We start from the raw sequence: 22,479 nt of genomic DNA on the forward strand, positions 1-22,479 counted from the left end.
TCATTACTTGAACGTTATTTCATGCCCAAGTCTATTCTAACTTGAGTTCTGCATGCAGGGCTTTAAGGATATCTGAGGACACTATGAGGTCTTATTTTGTCACATATCACAACCCTGAAAATGGTGGTAACAATGACATCAATAAAAATCATTTCAACATATTTTATTTCCTCACCCTCTTTTTATGGTGAACGTTTCTCAAATTGACATGAGTTTTGTTATAAAGAGAAGTGAGAGTCAGGTGTTCAAGGCCAAAAGGAATGCTGCTTTGGTCAGGCAAGAAGGGAATTGGTTTGACTTTGCTCCAAGCAGGCAATTAAAGGATGATGAATTAGAACCCCCTCAAAGCGGGAACCCTATTACTCTCAAACATGTCATGCACTCTGAAGTGTAAAATGCCTGATCATAAATAATAATGTCACTAATTGTGTAAAAAAAGAAACCTGAAAACAAATACAACTTCTTTACAAAAGTGGCATCAGTAATTGGAGAAAATGAACTTGTCTACTAAAACTTTCTCACCGTGCGTGTAGGCACATAATTTTTACTGTTTGGATACTAAAATACAAGTTGAGGGACATGACAATGATATTGCAACAGTGTCTAGTGTTTTACCTAAAAATGTGTAATAGACTCCAAATGTCATTTTCATCTGAGATATTAATCAAAAGCAACTTACTGAAAAATCAAATCAACTGCACTGATATTTGAGTTATAACTCTTTGAAAGCGTAGTTCAAGTTCGAACAAGTAGGATATTCATATAACATATTATGAGATATGGCATCACAATGGTTGTAAGAGTAAATACACACACACATACATGTATATACACACAGTATGTATCTATGTATAAACATATATATTACAGTATGCAAGTCATGAATATTGACTAAATCAATAAATGGATAGGTTAATGTTTATAATAGATACAGCTATTTAAAAAATTAGTGATTTATTCAATTTTCTAGAATTAATGAATATATTTTATGTGGTATATCAGCCATGTTTTAGTCAAGTGATAATGTGAACTTATTAAAAATATATTCATTAAATTTATAATTTATTCTTTTATCCACATAACACTTAATGTTAGTTCTTCACAAAATTTATGATGTCATACTCACAATTGAAATATTTTGAACTAACTGTACTTGATAGTAACCAATATCATTTCTGGAAAGTTTTCATGTACCAAATTAGAATGCTAGTAATTTTTTTAAGTCATCATGCAATTATCTCCTAATTTATGCATACAGCATTTTAGTCAGTTTGCACTGCTATAACAAATTACTATAGAGTGTGTGACTTAAACATATATTTCTCATAGTTCTGAAGATTAGAAAGTCCAAGACCAAGGTGCTTACAGATTCAGTGACTGCTGAGGAACGCTTAATGACATACAGATGGCCATCTTCTCATTGTATCCTCACATGGTGAAGAGCAGAGAGAGTGAGAGAGCAAGATCTCATGACTCTTCCTATAGCAGCACTAATCTTATTTATGAGGACTCCAATGGCCATGACGTATTACCTCCTAAACCTCTTAATACCATCACATACATTGTTGACATGTTAACATTAATATTGGCAACATGTTAATGTTGGGGGACAAAAACATTCAGTCCATAACATGCATTTACGTGTGCATAATATATATGTAACAATACATACAGACACATATTTCCGATAAGTTTGATTTGTGGATTCATCTTTTTACTTCAGTTATGGAAAAAGTTACAGCCATTTTGTCTTCAATTGTCTGGAGACTCAATTTTCTGAATTCTGAATATACATTTATTGGATCATTTCACTCTATAATCCACATGTCTTAACTTATTATCTTTAATTTTCTGTACTTCATTCTGGGTAAGGTTTCATACCTCTCTTTCATTTCACTATCTCTTCAGCTGTGATTATACTGCCAAATAGTACTGCCAATAAATTCATAATTTAAAATATATTTTAATTCTCTAAATTCAATTGGTTGGGTTTTTAAAATTTTACACAGAAATGAACTTAAAAAATGAGGCTGCTAATCTTATTATGGTTACTATGTCTGTTTTCATTATTTAATCAATCAATGCATGATTTTTATCAATTTTATCTATTATGTTCAAGTTCTTGGGGCTTCAGTTCTTATTGGTTGTAAATAATGTTTTGTTTGTATATGTAATTTGTAATTAACAAATAAATAAAAGCACAGGTGTAAAACTATATATATAGTGCTGTACTATGACTGAAGTGCTCTAATAAAGTGTTTTGATATAGTTAAATTGTTCCTGCAATTACTGCATTTGGAAGCTTGGATATTATCCATTTAGTTCATAAAAATTGAGGAATTCTGTAAATTAGTTTTAGTTAATAGTATTTGATGGTTAGGATTTTATGTTCTGTTTTGCAGTTTCCCTCCTAGATAATTAGAATGATTCATGTTTTCTGGCAGAGTGTTCGTTGTAACAGTACACATACACATACCCATATACAAAGAGAGAGTAATCTATCAGCAAAACAAAGCTTCAGCTGTCTTTTGTTTGATTTGTATTTGCTTTTAGGCTTCAAACGTAATTCAATTTTATGGGTTCATTTTTTAGGGCTTATTAGGAAGGGCAAAAAATACTTTATAACTTTATTTTTACCATAAATATTATGTTATCCTTTAGTATATATAACATTTTAACACATTAATGGTTTGTTTCTTTCTGTCTCTCCTTATTGAAGTGCAAATATATTCAGAGAACATTGTATATTAAAAGTAATAATGATATAAATAAACTCAGGTAAGTTACTAACAGAATCTTATGTAGAAGACACAATCAATTAGTAGAATAGTGTTGAATTTTTCCTTTATAAGAAACAAAGCATATTTATCACAGATTCACTTGAGTAGAATTAGGCATGTGTTTTATCTCATTTTATATTCTAAACCATTTTTGTTATAGGATATAAGTGGTAGAAATGTGACAGTTATGCTAACTGAGGATGACAATAGGGTAAAGGACAAAGAAAAAGCCTTTTGTAATTTAATTTTAAAAGGTGCCATCATTTATTTTCAGTTGGCATTCAATTTTCAATACATTCACTTTAAAATGCATTACTGTTTAGTTTGGAATGTTATGGTAATTCTGGAATTGACTTAGCTTTTCTCAGAGTCACAGATATGAGGCATATTAATGCACATGAGTTCCAGATGACAAATGGTGCTTGAAGTTTCCATGTCTGCTAATTCATTTTTGATTATAACATGGATGTCTTCTGAAATATAAATGGCATTTGCCTAGCTAAACAGTCATCTGATCTGAACACACGATGTGATGCTTCACTGATGTTTGAACTTTGGAGTCATTTCAAACTCATTGATAACAGTGCTTATAAAGGCCATGTTCCCTGACTCAGAATGAAATAAAGTAAGGGACTGTGTCATCTGCTTCTCAGGGACAATGTTTTCTTAATCTACTTCATTTATGAAAACCATTTGGAATTAATTTCTCACTAAACTTTGCATTAATAAAATATTTCACATTGCTTATATTTTCAAAATCAAATTTAAATGATCCAGAGTGTATTCCGTAAAGAGATCTCAACTACATTCATTTATTAGTTATTAGTTTTTTGACAAATAATGGCAGGTTTTAAAGTTTATTTGGAAAAAATAAGTCAAAACAACTTAAAGATTTTAAAGTGGATTCAATTTATATCATTAACCATCTAAATTAGCTTGAGATTGTGGCAAAAAATGATAAAAATGGCCATGATGTGTAATTTATTTTTATAGTATAAATTATTTTCATGTATCTAAAAATTTCTTATACATTTTCAAAATAATTATTTTTGTCCAATAAAATAAAAATAGTGAAAACATTTGTTTCAAAGTCATTCTTAATCATACTCTTTGAAGTTCTTATTTCATTCAATTTTTAAAATTTAATGTAATTTTCTTCTTGAGTGTTAGAATCACATAAAAAACCATCACACTACGAATTCTCAAAAAGGCAGTGTGTGTCCAAAATAGGGCTATGGTAAATGATCTCTGGAGACCTTTAAAACTAATAAAAGACTTAATTGACAGTAGGTCTTTTTTATCATTATCTCCATGAATCTAAATAAACTATTTCTCCTTGAAATGATCTTCTGCATAAAGCCTCTAAATAATTGCTGAGTTATAATTGAATTTTAATAATGTATCTCTAAGATTCAGATTAACACTATTTTGTATTTAATAAATGTCTTCTTTGAGAAAGTCAATTTGAAGAAATACCAGTAAGACAGTTGACTATCGCATATAGGGATTTGGCTTCCCACATTTGTTTTGGGGGTAGCTTTGTAATATTGCAAAACTATCTTAGCTTTTATGGGCATATTTTCTGCCTCTAAGCACAGTCATACAGAATATTCTTACATTTAGAATTTAGATTTGAAATATAAAATCACACTTTAGTGACTGGGTGGAAATAGAACTTGAATTGCTACAATTTTATTATATAAACCATTTGAGATATTTGTGTTAAAATCTTTTTCATGATTATTCTTATATTCAAGACTTTTTCTAACTTCTTGCAAAGCTACTTCTTCATGTGAAAATATCTTTTAAAAGATAGGCTTAAAATACTTGCTTCAATCAAGTATGAATTAAAACAGGTTGGCAAATCTCTTTAAAATGTTTATAAACAAGAATATGTGGAAATGGTGAATTTTGATACAGTCCTTGACAAATTGGCAGATATGAAGTCTCTTAAACTTGAATGTTGCCATGCATTACTGTGGCAGAGCAATATTTAACTCTAAGTTTATATTTTTGAAAAACTATATTAATTGAATTAAAAATATTAATCTGTTACATTTTCATTTTTTGTAGAGTGATATTTTATTTTTTATTGACATGATTACATGTAAAGTAAATTATTAAAAAATTCACTGTTTTTTCCTGCTCATTATTATTTATTTTATTACATGAATATTTTTTAAAATAATTTTGTTCTATTGAAGAGGAAGCATGTAAAACTTATTCTCTACAGGAAAGCATTCCCAGTACACCACAGTTAGGAACTGTATGAAACATCTGAGCAAGTATAAATGAAGAAAAAATAATTTAGTAATTTACTTAAAAGGAGTAAGGTAAATGCCTGCTTGTCTTTTTTTTATTTTTAATTTCTGATTTTTTACATTACAAATGCATTACAAACCCTGGCTGAAGTATCCTTGCTTAAAGTATTTGTAAGTGAAAGAAAAAGTGAGAGAAAGATGTATTATTTTTGTAACTTTTATGGCTTATTATTAGTTGCACATTTCTAAAAATCAACATTTACATTATTTCAACACCATTAATTTTAGTGCCCCCACTCTTACCCCTGTTTAAGTGATAGTGAAATGAAATCAATATCATGTAGTAAACAGAAAGCATATTTTACAATTAGAAAGATGATAATCCATATCCAGAGTTTAATTAAGTGGAAGAAAGTAAGTATATTATCTGAATTCTAAAATGGAAATTGGCATTTTAATGTACAAGTTTGCTATGGAATTGTATATATAATAGAATTAGAGCATAAGAATAAATTTGAGTTCCTTTGTTTGAAGTGTTGAAACTCACATTTATCCAGTTATTTTAATTTAAATATGTATTTATTCAATCGTGTTTCATTGTAATATTGAAATTATTAATTTATGTCCCTGTATTAAAGGGACGTAAATGAGGTATTTGCTTTGATTGCAGTTAAATTTCAAGGTCATTTTTCTTAAGAAGTTATAAGCAAAGTTATTTACCAATTCTCAAAAATACCAACAACAGGGACAAATTTCTACATTACCGTACACATAGCAAGGAAACTCCTATTTCTGGAAATGTGTGGTTTTCATACATGTTTTTGATTACACTTTTACAAACTAAAAAGTAATAATTAAAATTAGCTTCCAAATGTTTCCTATTAAATCTAGATATAACAAAAGTCTGATAAAATAAATATATTGCTACCTATTTGCAGTATTTTCTGAAAGTGCTAATAAGCTCTCTTGAGCAAGTACTGAACTCTCCAAGCATTGTAATAGACAACCAAATCTCACTCATGAAGAGGATACTGCTGCAACAATAAATAATATGCAATTTAATGAAAGAAACACTTTTTAAAAGTCATAATTATCACTACAGGAAAATACAGTCTATAATTTCATTGAGTAACCTGTGGTCTAAGTCTAGTAACTTGATGGTAGTGATTAATTAGACAGAAAATGATTTTAACAGCTTACAGTATGAAATTTGCATCCAAAACAATTATTTGTATTTTTCAGTCTGATAAATACTTACCTATCAATCTTCAAAAAGAAAACTGTTTTTTATAAGAGCCATCATGAATAAAATCAAAAGGAAGAGGAATATACTAATTATTGTTCCAGAAAAGAATTTTAAGGTTGAATAAGTTGCTATTTATAGCTTATTGGGATTGTATCTCAAAGAGAATTCTGATTTGGAAATTTAAGACTAACTGACATTTTAACTATATCATAGAAGAAGGAGTCACTAACAGTCTATTTTTCTGTGTATAGAATGAGATATGATGTGACAACTCATGTATTATGGTTTTGTTATATGCAAAAAGTATAAAATATTTGAAAATTGACATCACTTGTTAGTAAAAAGTGTGACAGATAAGTTGACAATAAAACCAATTTTATCAAAATAAATTTTTTGTACTAAGTAAACTCAGTGAAAATCGGAAAGAGTCTATGATCTAATATTAAAAATTTTATTTTTGAATATAATTTCAGTTTGGAAGATTGGAAGATACGGTTTTACAAATATATTCCAAGCACACATTTTCGTGAAAACTAGACTATAAAATGAATTTATTGTAGCTAACCCTACAGTTCTCATTTTATGAGTGGATGCCAAAAAGTTGTTTTCCTTTAGGAAAACTTATTCCAAGCTCTGCAAGTTTCATATCTACTTTGTAATTAGCTTAATTTTTATTTGAAACCCTCCAACTTTCTTCCTTTGTTACGCAAAAATGATGAAATGTGGGCAATAAATAACTTTGTTTTTTTTTTTTTTTCAAGAAATGTCAGAATTCGAGATTTTCAAGCCACCTGTAAATAAGTAATTGCTTCTGAATTTTCTTTTTATGCTTATGATCTGAACATAAAAAATATGTGTTCACTCTGATGCTTTCTGGCAAATTCCCTTATTTTACATAATTTCACTAGTAAGTAAACATGCAATATAGTCCTGTATAAAAGCTAATGTTAAAAGACATATAATAATTATGTAACAGTCATTTTAGGAGGGCAAAACTAGAAAGCACACTATTGTTTGAAACTAGATTTAAAACAAATATAAATATACAAGTTTAAATGGGAAATAATACATTTCCTATATAATTTGGACTATATAATTTGGGCTAGTGTCTTGATTGAGAATTTTTGTGGTCTGAAGAATACTACATTCTCTTTATTATCAAAGTTGACTCTCAGACTCTCAATATTTGTTTCTGCCTCTGTGGCATTTAAAGAAACCAGAGTTTATTTTTGAAGCCATTTGTAGAATGATGAGTCTATAAAAAAAATTAAGGTACAGACACATACTGATAGTCATTGCCCTTTCTCTACTCTGACTCTTTGACTCATATGCTATTTATTTATTTACATTTTGATACCTTTTAACCCTTAAAGAAGTGTGTAAAGGTAAACTGTTTTGTAGAGGATGCATTTTTAGTGGGTTTTTTTTTTTTTTTTTCTGCTGCTGCTTCTGTTGCTGTTATTTTTCTTCCAGTGTTTAGCTAGCATTTTTTTTCTGTGTCTTCTGAAAAGAAAATCTCTATTTTTAGAGGGAAGAACCAACCTCCAATTACATGTGTTTATGGGGATGCTGATTTTCTAGCTGCAGATGTGGGCATAAAATCCTTTCAGGGCACTTGGATTAATCTAAGCATTGGGTGAGAGTCATGCTTTTCTCTGGGATCAGTGGTTCTGAGAAGCAGGCAAGCCTAAAATTCTTGGTGCCTCAATATGGAGCACATGTAAAGACAACAAAGAAGATTAGAGAACTAGTAAAAGTAATGACAGAGAGAGAGAAAATGAGAAAGAAAAAAAAGAAAGAAAGAGACAAATATCTATTGACATTTCTGCTAAGCTTAACCTAATTTACTTGAATTTGAGTTTCTGGTTTCTGCTACCTAAAACAACAGCAAGTGGTTTGATATAGCTATTTCTTTTTTAAAAATTTTCTTTTGTAGAGATAGGGTCTCACCATGTTAACCAGGCTGGTTTTGAACTCCTGGTGTCAAGTGTTCCTCCTGCCTCAGACTACTAACTTGTTGGGATTAGAGGCACGAGCCACCACATCCAGCCAGCTATTTCTTAATAAGAGTGCACTTATGTATGTGTTTTGCCAGCAAAACAATTGATGTTATAAACTCACCTCCTAATTCCCTTGTCTGCACACACAGTAGGAATTTTTTTTAAAAATCTTATCCAATTACAGTTTAATTCTTAAACCACAGAATGCAGTAATTAGTGGGGGATTGATTTTACATAATCACTACTAATCCTCACCTAATAAAAACAAAACCAAGCATGTAATTTCAAATATAGTCTGATCTGATATAAATTAAGCACACGTTCATCATAGAGTCAGATAACTGTTTTTCTCACATTAGATTCTGTGTCAGCTTTATGGAATATTATGCAGTTGGAACCTGGTTTCCACACTAACTAAATGGTTTTTTAGAGAAAATTTAATTTTAGACATGAATCTAATTTAATATGATAGTGACTCTTACATAAAGGCAGAGTTTGTTTTACCGTGTGTCACTTTATTGTGTTTTGACAGATAGTGTGTTTTTTAAAAAAATTGAAAATTGGTAGCAACCCTAGATCAAGCAAGTCTATGAGTGGCATTTTTTCAACCTTATGTGCACGCTTTGTGTCTCTGTGTCATGTTTTGGTAACTCTCACAATATTTCAAACATTTCATTATTATTATATCTAGTATGGTGATCTGTGGTCATCTGTGATGTTACCTTTGTAATTGTTTTGGGGCACCACAAATCATGCCCATCTAAGACTGTGAATGTAATGGGTATATGCAGTGTGTGTTCTGGCTTTTCCATTGACCAGTCATTCTTCTGTGTCTTTCCCTTTCCACAGGGCTCTCTATTCCATGAGACATAACTATATTGAAATTAGGCCAGTTAATAACTCTACAATTTCCTCTAAGTGTTCAAGCTTAAAAAGAAAAAGTAAAAGAAAAAAAGTATGTCTCTCACTTTAAATCAAAATCTAGAAATGATTAAGCTCAATGAGCAAAATAAGTCAAAAGCTGAGATAGGGTAAAACCTAAGCCTAGTATGCCAGTTAGTTGAGTTGTGAATGCAAAGCAAAAGTTCTTGAAGGAAATTAAAAGTGCTACTCCAATGAATACATGAAGAATAAGAAAGTGAAGCAGTCTTATTGGCTGATAGGAGAAAGTTTGAGTGATCTGGATAGGATATCACACCAGCCAAAATATTCCCTTAAGCTAAAGCCTAATCCACAGCAAAACCCTAACTCTCTCGCTCTATGAAGACGGAGAGAGGTGACAAAGCTTCAGAAGATAAGTTTAAAGCTAGCAGAGTTTGTTTCATGACGTTTAAGGAAAGAAGTTGTATCTGAATATCAAAGTGCAAAGTGAAGCACCAGTGCTGTGGAGAAGCTGCAGGAACTATCTGGAAGATGTAGCTAAGATCATTGATGGGTCACATAGTATTTCTAGTTCTAGCTCCTAGAGGAATCGCCACAGTCTTCCACAATAGTTGAACTAGTTTACACTACCACCAACAGTCTAAAAATATTCCTATTTCTCCAATCCTCTCCAGTACCTGTTGTTTCCTGACTTTTTAATGATTGCCATTCTAACTGGTGTGAGATGGTATCTCATTGTGGTTTTGATTTGCATGTCAATTATAAATCATGCTACTATAAAGACACATGCACACGTATGCTTATTGCAGCACTATTCACAATAGCAAAGACTTGGAACCAAACAAAATGTCCACCAATTATAGACTGGATTAAGAAAATGTGGCACATATACACCATGGAATACTATGCATCCCTAAAAAAGGATGACTTCATGTCCTTTGTAGGGACATGGATGAAGCTGGAAACTATCATTCTGAGCAAACTATCGCAAGGACAGAAAACGAAACACCACATGTTATCACTCATAGGTGGGAATTGAACAATGAGAACACGTGGACACAGTAAGGGAACATCACACACCGGGGCCTGTTGTGGGGTGGAGTGAGGGGAGAGGGATAGCATTAGGAGATATACCTAATGTAAATGACGAGTTAATGGGTGCAGCACACCAACATGGCACATGTATACATAAGTAGCAAAGCTGCATGTTGTGCACATGTACCCTAGAACTTAAAGTATAATAAGAATAAGAATAAAAGATAATTGATGAAGGTGATTGCAGTAAGTAACTGATTTTCAATGTAAATGAAACAGCCTAATATTGGAAAGAGATGCCATCCTGGACTTCCATAGCTAGAGAGGAGAAGTTACTGCCTGACATCAAAGCTTAAAAGGATAGGTTGACTCTCTCGTTAGGGGTTAATGCAGCTGGTGCCTTTAAATTGAAGCCAATTCTTACTTGCCATTCTGAAAAACCGAGGGCTTTTAAGAATTATACTACATCTATTCTACCTGTGCTCTGTAAAACTGACAACATAGGCTAGATGATAGCACATCTTTTGACACAATGGCTCACTGAATATTTAAGCCCACTGTAGAGACCAACTGTTCAGAGAAAAAAAATGCTTTCAAAATATTACTATTCATTGACAATATACTTAGTTATCCAAGAGCTCTGATGGAGACGTACAAGGAGATCAATGTTGTTTTTATGCCTGCTAACACAGTATCCATTCTTTAGCCCATTAATTAAGGAGTAATTTTGACTTTCAAGTCTTATTATTTAAGAAATACATTTTGTAAGGCTACAGCGATCACAGATAGTGGATCCTCTGATGGCTATGGGCAAAATACGTTGAAAATTTTTTGGAAAGGATCCACCATTCTAGGTGCCATTAAGAACATTTATGATTCATGGGGGCAGGGGAAAATATCAGCGTTAACAGGAATTTCCAAGTTTGCAAAAAGTTGATTTCAGCCCTTAAGAACAACTTTGAAGGGCTCAAGACTTCAACTGAGAAAGTAATTACATATGTGGTGGAAACAGAAAGAGAATTCGTTTTAGAAATGGAGCCTGTAGAAGTGACTAAAATATTACAATCTCATGATAAACTTGAATAGATGAGGATTTGTTTCTTATGAACGAGCAGAGAAAGTGGTTCCTTGAGAGGGAATCTACTTTTGATGAAAATGTTATGAATGTGGTCAAAATAACAACGGACTTAGAATTTTACATAAACTTAATTGATAAAGCAGCAGCAGGGCTTGAGAGGATTGATTACAATTTTGAAGAAGTTCTACTATGGGCAAACTGCTATCAAGTACTACACATTCAACAGAGAAATCATTCATGAATTGAAGTCAATTAAGGTGGCAAACTTCATTGTTGTCTTAAGAAAATGCCACAGCCACCACAGCCTTCACCAACCACCACCTGGATCAGTTAACAGCCATCAACAATGAGTCAAGGCCCTTCACTAACAAAAAAATTACAACTTGTTGAAGGATCAGATTAACATTAGCATTTTTTAGCAAAACAGTATTATTAATTAAGGTATGTACATTTTTTAGACATAATGCTTTTGCACATATAATGGACATCAGTAGAGAGTAAATATAACTTTTACATGTATTTTGGTTTTGGGAAACCAAAAACTGTATTTGGCTCACTTTATTGCACTATTTATTTTATTGCTGTGGTCTGGAGCTGAACTCACATTGTTTGCCAGTATTATCAGTGAAATAAACTATATACATGTAATATACATATGTGCATGCATGCACAAACCCACATATATTTCTGATTGTGTCAAAAAAATGAAGAGAGAGAAATACATTCTCTTCAAATGAATGCCTAAAGAAATATAGACAGAAGGTATATGTAGGTAATGTAGACAGTAGTCTCTTAAATTAAATGTTCAATTATCTATTAAGTGGATTATTAGTGTGCCCCTAATCTCATAGCCAGAGTCAATTTCCCCTTGGTTTATATCAACTTGATATTTATTTGAGTTGTTAACCATTATTATAGTTCTTTTCTCTTTTCATGCTTATGTCACCTTTCAATCATTGCTTTGGACAAGAAGTACGAATGACATTTTAGTTTTTGAGCCAAGTTTTAAGAGCGTTCCACTCCTGCAATAAGTCATGTAAATATGTTGGGACCGTTAGTAACTAATTAATTACATTCCTTATTTTCAGTCATCATTGGATATTGTTTATGAGAAATAATACTGTGTTGTGTTAAACTATGAGATGTGAGGTTTTCTTATTTTTGGAGCATGATCTGGTTCATTCTAAAAAATGAATACTACATACTTTTTGCCACTGTATATAATTCAGCCTCTCTTATAGCACTTGCCTAATCCTACCACACTATGGTATCTGTATACATAGCCACCCTGTTAGATTTTAAATGCCTGAAGATCAAGCATAGAGCTTGGTATATAATATTTATGTTTTTTAAATGACTGAACAAATGAAACATTATTATATCTTTCTCATAATAAAATACAAAGGAATCAATCAAGAGTATAATGACATTTTCTGGTATCTCTTCTAGAAAAGAGAACATTTAACATATAGTGCAAAATTTATAATATACATGGTGGTCACAAAACATGGTGCGCTGCAGTTAAGAAGTAGGTCAGCTTCCTGGTCTTGTCTCCTGCTCTGCTGCTTCCTAGTTACGTGATCTTGTACATCGATATAATCTTTCTGTCACTGAGTTTCCTTTTCTGTAAAATGGAAGTAAATATAATATGTCTCTCACATAGTATTTGAGATAATTATATGAGTTAATAAATCGACCTCATTTACTCTCAATAAATGAAGACAATAAACTCACAATAAACTACATATGTGTGTATACACATACACAACAAATAAACTCCTTTTATACAAAGTATTCTCAGACATATTTGTAAAATTCTATCAAATAATATATCAATTATATAATTTTGCATGTTTTACATCTGATTGATTTTTTTTTTTTTTTTTTTGAGATGGAGTCTCACTCTGTCACCCAGGCTGGAGTGCAGTGGCACGATCTTGTTTCACTGCAACCTCCACCTCCCGGGTTCAAGCAATCCTCCTGTCTCAGCCTCCTAAGTACCTGGGCTTACAGGTGCACACCACCACACCCGGCTAATTATTTTGTATTTTTAGTAGAGATGGTGTTTCCCATGTTGGTCAGGCTGGTTTCAGTAGCAGTAATTAAGGTTTTTAAACTTTCCTCTGATTTTTGATCTTCTGATCATATTCTAATCTAGCCTAAGTATCAGGCATTTGATTATCATTAAAGAATCCTTACATCACTAGAGGAACTAACATTTTGTTTACCTCAATACTTTTAAAATATTGTTTGCTCTTTTATAAGATGCATTGCCATTTCTTAATTTATATAGTTTTTAACAAATATTTTTGCATGTTAAATTTAAAAATATATACTGTATACATGTTTTGTACATATATTGTGCATATAATAATAACTAGATCTAGATCTAGATATATACTGATATACAAATATATCTATATATCTATTCCTTTTCTACTTACTAATTTATTAAACTCCTATACATCTCTAAAGGACCAGCTTACATTATTCATCCTTTTATAAAACCTCGTAAGTTCTGCATCAGAAGATGATCAAGCCATTCTCTTAATTTCAAAGCATTTCAGTTCATCATATCTCTATTATGTGAGTTATTGCTTTCTTTCTTTTATTGCTGTTGGTTGTTGATTAATGTTTTCACCTATAGATTTCAAATTCCTTGGGCAGAACCTCCTGTAACATTTGAGGTACTCAGGGCATGAGAACATATAAAGGCACCAATACTATATGTATAAATGTTATACATCATGAATAAAGGTAACTATCCATTAAATAAAATATGCTCTATATCCTAAGTGATGATTATAGCTTTATGATTTACTAGAAAGCCAAATACAAAGTAATGATTATAGTTTTCCTTGAATTCCATACCAGACTCCATAACATAGGACAGCTAGTCTCTGACCACAATGTCATGGCCTGCCTCACTTCTCCCATTCCAACCTCCATCCAATACAATTATGAGCTTTGTAAAATTGCATACAAATACTCTGACCCTCAAATATAGCAATGTCATCACTTTCAGCAAAAGACTGCTCAACTTTACCACCTCTAGGACCTAGAGGCATAACACATTAATAGAGTAGTTTACCCTAAGACAGATTGTCCTGAGACAGAAGCACGTGCAAGCCATAAAAGTGAGTTCAGGGACCCCACACGGAGATTTAGAAGTCCAAATAACATGGCTTGTGTTGTAGAAAGTAGGACATGGTTTCTCATGATGTGCACATGGCCTGAAGAGGGAAGAAAAAGGTTTTCCACAGCACTGGCTCCAGGACAGGGACCCCTTGTGCATCTAAGAGCATTAATATCGTTGGAATAGAACATGTAATTCCTAATATTCTATACATATTATCAGATTTGCATGCAGGCAACCTTAGTAAATATTTACTGAGTTAAAATTAAGTATATAATAGTATTTTGCCATATTTTTAATTCCTGGAATAAAGTTTATGCAATCATTGAAATATTAAATTATCATTCTATTACATGCACCAATATTTTATTAAATATCCAAGCCAAAATTCTTCATTCTCTGAGAAAAAATAATAAACTGTAAGGTAATTCAGATGAATAAATAACTTTTAAGATTTTACTCTTCTTGTAGTGTTATTATTTTGCATAGAATATATATTCTTATAGGGTAACATCTTTAGAAGAGGCAATACTTGTCAAATGGATGTGTCTTCCACCTCTGCATATTTTGCAAGCAGAGATGTGGACTGTCTTTTCCTGGACTATCTTTTAAGAAAGTTTATATACCAAACAACCTTGGAAGATATAGTATCTCCCTCTGGAGCAAAGGGCAGATGTGATGATTGCTCATTATATATGATTCAGTTTCCTTAAACTCAAGGTTTTCTCCTATAACGCCACCCATTGCATGTTCAAGTATCAGCTGGTCCTTCTCAGGTCACCCAGTGGGAATTGAATCTTGGAAACTGGTGCAAAAATAATGTGTCTGCTCTGGGCATGCTACTTCTGTGGTAAATAAACTACGCTTTGTCTTCGATCCAGGAGTCATATGTTGTCTGTCAACATTCATTGAACTGTGGTGACCTAACTGCTTAGCTTGCAAGTAGGGTAAAATCTCAGATTTTTCACAGTTATTAACATATAGCAGGTGACATACACATATCTGTCAAATGGCTACAAAAATTATTTTATTCACACAATGATTTGTTGTTTATGGCCATATGTATTAACTTAAATATTTATTTATTTTGCTTAGCTTGTTTCTGTTTATTTTTCTTTTTGGATAATATAGTACAGATATAAATATTTTCATTGAATAAGAAGTAAAACTCAGGGATAAAATAAGAAAACTTCCCAATGTTACATGAAAACCATAGAATCTAGGTAGAGTCTTGGTCTCCAGATTCTTCCTATATAATAAAATATCTATAAAAAGTGTAGCAAAGTGCAGCATATTCTCCTTTCTCACTGACATGATCACTATAATTCAACAATAACTTGCTTCTTAAGTACAACAAGAAAGCTAGAAGAAAAAAATTTCACTCACAATATTTATATCAAAAAGCATTAGAGTGTATCTATGTTCCATTAACTGTTGCAAATAAGCACTTCCACGAAAAAACATTCAAGTTTTTTATTCAGTGATCCCTCATGACATTATAGATAATGAAGTATTTCGTTTGCAAATACCTACACTCTGAAAATCATGTTACTGGCTACATTATGCAATTCAATTAGTTACTTTATTCTCTGCTGGACACCATTAGTTTCTACTGAATGAGCTTTCATATGTGTCGGCATTTTCAAACACATGCTTTTATGAATGCATATTGAAATACTTAACTAAAGCGTGCTACTTAATGCACATTTATTTGGAACCATGTGCATTAAAACTATATAAAATTATTAGAACAGGAAAATTCAACTTAATTTAAATTATAGAGATAATTTCAACATGTAGGCATATTAAATTCAGTGTAACAACTAAAGATTTCAAATATTTCATTTTTTTTTTTGTGATTTCAGCAGGCAGTATATATTTCAGTAAATTATGTTGATGCTTTCTCTTTCTGCTATGTGACACTGCCCAAATACTAACATAATGTCCCTCTAGTGCCTAGTTTTGGAAGATGCTTAGAGTTGATGTTCAGTAAATGGCCCTTGATTGACCGGAAAATATACTGTGCCTTTAAAATGTCAAGATACTGGGAAAAGTAAAACAATTGTAGTTTTGGTATTCAGCCTCCGTAATGTATTTAGTTTGATGTTGGTTACTGTGCAATTATCCTAGCACCAAAGTTCTCACAATCACTAGGGTTTGGCTCTGATTTCATTTTTGGTTATAACCAACATCCCTTTGTATAATGCAGCAAGCAGAGCATTATAAATCTGTAGAGCTGGTATTCTGTATTCTACATAAATCTGATACCTTAACACTATTTATTGGTGCAAGTAATTCCATCTACCTTCTAGACTGTAATCTTTCTCACTTGTTTCTACTTGTCTTGGCTGACCTCTCTGTATGTGGCCTATTGACTAACTTTTGTTAGGTTGTCTTTGTCCTGGTCAACGCTGTCCCATTCCTTTCATCTCTCAGAGTCTAGCTCTGTGGCCCAGGCTGGAGTGCAGTGGCCGGATCTCGGCTCACTGCAAGCTCCGCCTCCCGGGTTCACGTCATTCTCTTGCCTCAGCCTCCCGAGTAGAGTAGCTGGGACTACAGGCGCCCACCACCGCGCCCAGCTAATTTTTTGTATTTTTTAGTAGAGACGGGGTTTCACCTTGTTAGCCACGATGGTCTCGATCTCCTGACCTCGTGATCCGCCCTCCTCAGCCTCCCAAAGTGCTGGGATTACAGGCGTGGGCCACCGCGTCCGGCCATATTCATTGTTTTTAAAACAGATTTTCTAATTCGAGAATGAGGCAGAAAGTTCTGTATTTCCAAAACACTTTAAGAATGAGTGAAGTTTGATTTGAATAGAGTTTAGGTAATTTCTAGTTTCATAGCCTCGGCATCAACCCTACTTCTTTAGTCACAATATAAAAGGGGGTGGAAATGGCTAGAAGTGAGAATTCCTTCGAAGAGAGTAGTCACTGTTCTTCATGATCCTTAAGAATTTGATCAGTAGTAAGGTTCTTTCTCACCTTAAACCATGTCATAAGGGTCTAGGAATGAGGATAACTTGAAGCCCCTTGAAGAGATTGGCATACATTTGCTGGAATTGGGAGAATAAAGGTAATGTTAACTGATGCTTTAAAACCTCAAGGCTTGGGAAGGTCTGGCTTGAGTGACTTGCCTGATAACAATGCAGATAAAGTATGATGTGAATGGTTCTGTTTTAGAGGACATTTTGACAAACGTATAAATTTCTTGTGATTCAGATTTGAACTCACAAACAGATCCATAACCCCGTCATAGATAGGCAAGATTAGGGCCATGTTTTATAATGTTGCAGTTGGTGCCTTGCAAAGGTATTCTAACATAGAGTTTGCAAAATGTGTATCAAGGGATAGCAGTGTATCTAAATAGAAGAAACTTAAGCTCATTGGTAATGAGCTCAGTGTTGCAGTCAATCATCACTTGGCTGTGAGACTTCATCTTCAACTAGGGACTTGAAGGTGGAATATCTGGTTATGTTGGGGTCTCTAAGAAAGAGAAAATGAAAGAGAGAAAGAGAAAGACCTTTTGAATGAAAGAGTCAGTGTTTGGACATTCTGCCAAGGAGGATACTAGCACTGGTTTATAGAAACATAAGCTGTAAGGTTTAATTCTTTACCTCTAACTCTCCCTTGCTTACCTCCATGGACTCAGCGCTAAGACAAAGAATTGCAATCACTACAAGAAAGATGTGTGTAGTCAGGAAAACGTAGCAAACTTATCTTCACCTTCCTTTCCCCACTGAAAGATACAAGTTAGAATCTGACAGTAGATACAGTGAGGTTGAGAATAAAGAGAGTTGAAGAAAGTGGAGAAGTTTGAATGATATCAACTGGTATACCTCAAATTAGCTTGGACTTTTTATTACCTGAAAAAGTAAGAGTACCTGCTAATACCCACAAATTACAGGGAAAGAAAGCTATGGGATTTGCTTAAGATTTTATTCAGGAGTAGGAAAAAACAAGTCTTCAGAATGCGTTCAAAAAGAATATGTCAGAAAAGCAACAAAAAACACTTTTTTTCACACCCATCTAAATTCGGTAAGTACGTTGAATCTACCGTACACTATGTTCACTATAATTTCTATGAATTACTTCTTTCTTCTAAAACTGATAATCCTCTTTCACTGATATGCGCTGAAAAGAAACAGCTTTTATTTCCTGAATAAACATAAATTAACGTTTGAAGTGCACTGTTTAGCTCTCTAACCATTAACTCCATCAGATAATGGCTGAAGACACTAGAAGGAAAAAAAGTTTTAATATATTTACTTGACATACTATCAACTGGAATTCTGTATTACTTGGCCAGTCATGTTACATATGAGTAATAGATTAATTAATTTTCTAAGAATAATACTGTGATCTAAAAAAATGTTATTTGTTTTATTAAAATGATGTGAAACTGTATACACAATTATATTAGTGGTGAGTGCTTTTTTGTATTATTTGAAGTTAGAAAATACATATAATTTATGTAGTTTGCTGATTATATTTCCTGAACTCTAAGTCTGGAAATGTAATCAGACAAATAGTTTCCAGATACAAGAAAGTACCTAGATTGCCAAAACATTCTTACTGGTTTAATATTTCTGGTTTAATGACTTTGGTCTAAAATGCTGACAAAGAGGCTATTAAAAATATGATGTATACAGTGAACATATTTGAATTATGTAGAGTAAATTACATTAAGCAGATGGCACCACACTGTCCATTAAAATCAGAACCTTAGCTTGCTTCTTTTGCTTCTAACTTTCTGAGCTCTTTTTAATCTGAGTAATTTTTAGGTAAAACCTCCTCCATTAAATGTCCTATTAACCAGTTCGTTTGTTTACCTAATCTTGGCATTAAATCCTCTGCCATATTGCTAGATACAGAATATGTCTACCATATTACTCATCCCAGATTTTGTGACATTAAGGGTATCGATGAGTCTATGTAATCATATTGCTAGTTCTTGTTGGTCCACAATTATTTGGCAGTTGAATTCATGCTATTTCAACTGGGTAGAAATCACTTATGTTTCTTTGTGCTTATTTTCAAGTGCTGTTATGCGGTATACCTAGGTTCTATTCCTGAATGACCGTATTCTAACTCACAAAAAGGAGACATTTAGTAATAGTTTAGGACACTAGATTAAGCTTTACTACAATTCTTAATTATGTTTTGAAATGACTCCAAATGATAGTTTTCATCTCATTATAAACCAAGCATTACAGTAAAAGAGGTGTGAAATAGCCATACGAACACTCCTAATACTGGTTCATTTTTCTGTTTACTCAGAACACCATTAACAAAAAAGGGCAGGATTTTTTTTTCCAGTTTAAAATAATTACAGAGTGAGTCTACCATCTGTGTAATAAAATGGCAACAATCAAAGATACTGAGAACCAAAATGCGTCGCTACACATCTATGCATTACAAAGCAGCCAAACTTAATCTCAGCCAAGGAATGCACAACTAAGGGGTAGAAGGTATTTTCATTAGTTACAAAGTTAGAATTTGGGAAAAGAAAAGAAAAAGCTTCAGAAGAAAATGAAAATTCTTATTTGACAGTTATCTATAATCATACTAACAAATGGGCTATTCAAAGGTAACATTCTGTCATTTATTGGTTTTCCTATTAACCATATTCACTAATTTCATCAGTTTCTTAAATGTCTTCCTGTTTTAAGATCTGGGTAATTAGATAAATTGTCAATCATTTTTGTTTTTGAACAACTTGTTTATATTATATTTTTGTGCCTTGCTTAAGGAGACTCACTCACTAAATACAGCACTCGAGTGATTTTTTTTCATGTCTTCAGGCTTGATACTCTAAAATTCAAACTTTAAAATGCAAGATTAATATTTGGTTTAGATTTAGATCGTTTTTGTAATCATATTAACAAAATTCAAGTTACAGTTTAGATGTTATTTATAGATCATTTTTAGGTTATGATTTGTTAATAATAAAAACAATTAATCAATATTTCCTTTCAAATAATTTATTTTTAAAAATACCCAGGTACCTGTTAGAAGCAATGTGAGTTGTCTAACAAGGAATGCAACTGAAACACAGGACGATAAACATTTAGATATTTCAAAACAACATAAAGTTACGATTAAAACAAAGACAATTCTAAGAAAACAAAACTATCGTGAATAAAAATTATCTGAAAAAAATAAATATTTTATCATTATAGCTTTCCAATAATTCTTAAAATCAGGTAACACTAGTCTTCCAATCTTATTGTTCTTTTTATTGTTTTGGCTATTCTAGATCCTTTGAGTTTTGTCTACATAAAAAATCAGCTTCTTAATGTCTAGGAAAATAAGTCTGATGGGATTTTGATTGGGATTGCATTAAATCTTTAATAAAATAGTCAGCAGTATAGAATATTCTGTATTAAGATATTTGACATCTTGACATCTTGATATGGAATATTCTACTCCATTAGTATGATTATCGTTTCACTTATTAAATCTTCTTACATTTTTCTAGCTCTATTTTGTACTTTTAGAGAACTGGTCTTGCACATTTATTATGGATAATTTTTAAATATATTTTAATTTCTGGTTATTTATTGCTAGTATTTACATCTGTGATTGATTTTTGTTATTAACCTATTATCTTACAAACTTAAAAATAACCTCACTATTTCAAGTGGATTTTTAAAAAATACCCTAGGAATTTATTTTACAAAGACTAATTATGCCTCCTATAAAGATAGTTTTACATTTCCCTACCTAATATTCATGTCTTTTATTTATTTATTTATTTCATCTTACTGCAGTGACTAAACCTCTTGTACAATGTTACTTACAACTGGTCAGAGCAGTTTTTGATCATTTAGAAAAAGACCCAATTTTCTACCAATACGTATCATGTTTGCTCTAAGTGTTTATTGATTCTGTTCATCAGGTTCAGAAAATTGACATGCATTTTTATACTGCTGAGTTCTTTCACTTTTATTATTTTTTTAAGGTAAAATAAATTTTTGATTTTGTTGAAGTAATTTTTGGTGTGTCTATTGAGATGATCATAAGATTTTGGTATTAAGTTTCTAATATAATGACTTTCATTGATGCATTTTAAACATTAAGAGAATGTTGCATTCTTAATATAAACTCTACTTGATAATAAAATATTATATTTATATTCTGTGGAATTAAATTTTGTATGCTTTCAGAAATCACAATGGGCATTGGTCATTGATTTTTTTGCAATGGCTTTGATATCAGGTTTTTACTGACCTCATAGAATGAGTTGGGAAGTTCTTTTTTTCTTTTCTCTTCTATGTTTTAGAAGAATTTTTGAATGGTTGGCATTATTTTTTCTTTAAATGTCTGGGGAAATTATTAAGCTATCTAAGCTTGAAGGTTGTTTTGTTTTTGTTTTGTTTTGGGGGGGAAGTTTTTAACTATAAATTCAACTGTAAAAAAATATTATTTTAGTATGCTAATTTTTCTTGAGCAGAATTTGCCAGCTTGTGTCTCCCAAGGAATTAGCTCATTTCATTAAAATTGCAAATGTTGTTGTATAAATTTGATTATAATATTGTATTTTTAACATCTATAAAATTTGTAAATCTGTGACATTTCTCATAATTAATATGGATATTTTGGGTCTTCTCTATTGTTTTCCTTTATCAATATAGCTAAAAATTTGACAATATCTTGAAATAATTGATCTCAAAAAAATAGCTCTTGGTCGGGCATGGTGGTCATTGACTGTAATCCTAGGACTTTGGGAAGCCAAGGCAGGAGGATTACTTGAGTCTAAGAGTTTGAAACTAGCCTGGGCAATGCAGAGAGACCCCATATATATGAAAAAATTCTGAAAATTAGCTGGCATTGTGGTACACATTTGTTGTCCTAGCTACTTGGAAGGCTGAGGTGGGAGGATACCTTGAACCCAGAAGCTCAAGGCTGCATGGATGACAGAGTGAGGAACTGTAAAATAATTAAATTAAATAAAAAAATTGGAAACTCACTTCTTGATTTTATTCCTCTTTTACTACTTTTGTTTTGTTTTCTATTTTGTTGATTTTCTTTTTTTTTTTTTTTTTTTTTTTTTTTTTGGGGG

The sequence above is a fragment of the Theropithecus gelada genome, chromosome 3 (assembly GCF_003255815.1).
Source record: "Theropithecus gelada isolate Dixy chromosome 3, Tgel_1.0, whole genome shotgun sequence".
NCBI lineage: Eukaryota > Metazoa > Chordata > Mammalia > Primates > Cercopithecidae > Theropithecus > Theropithecus gelada.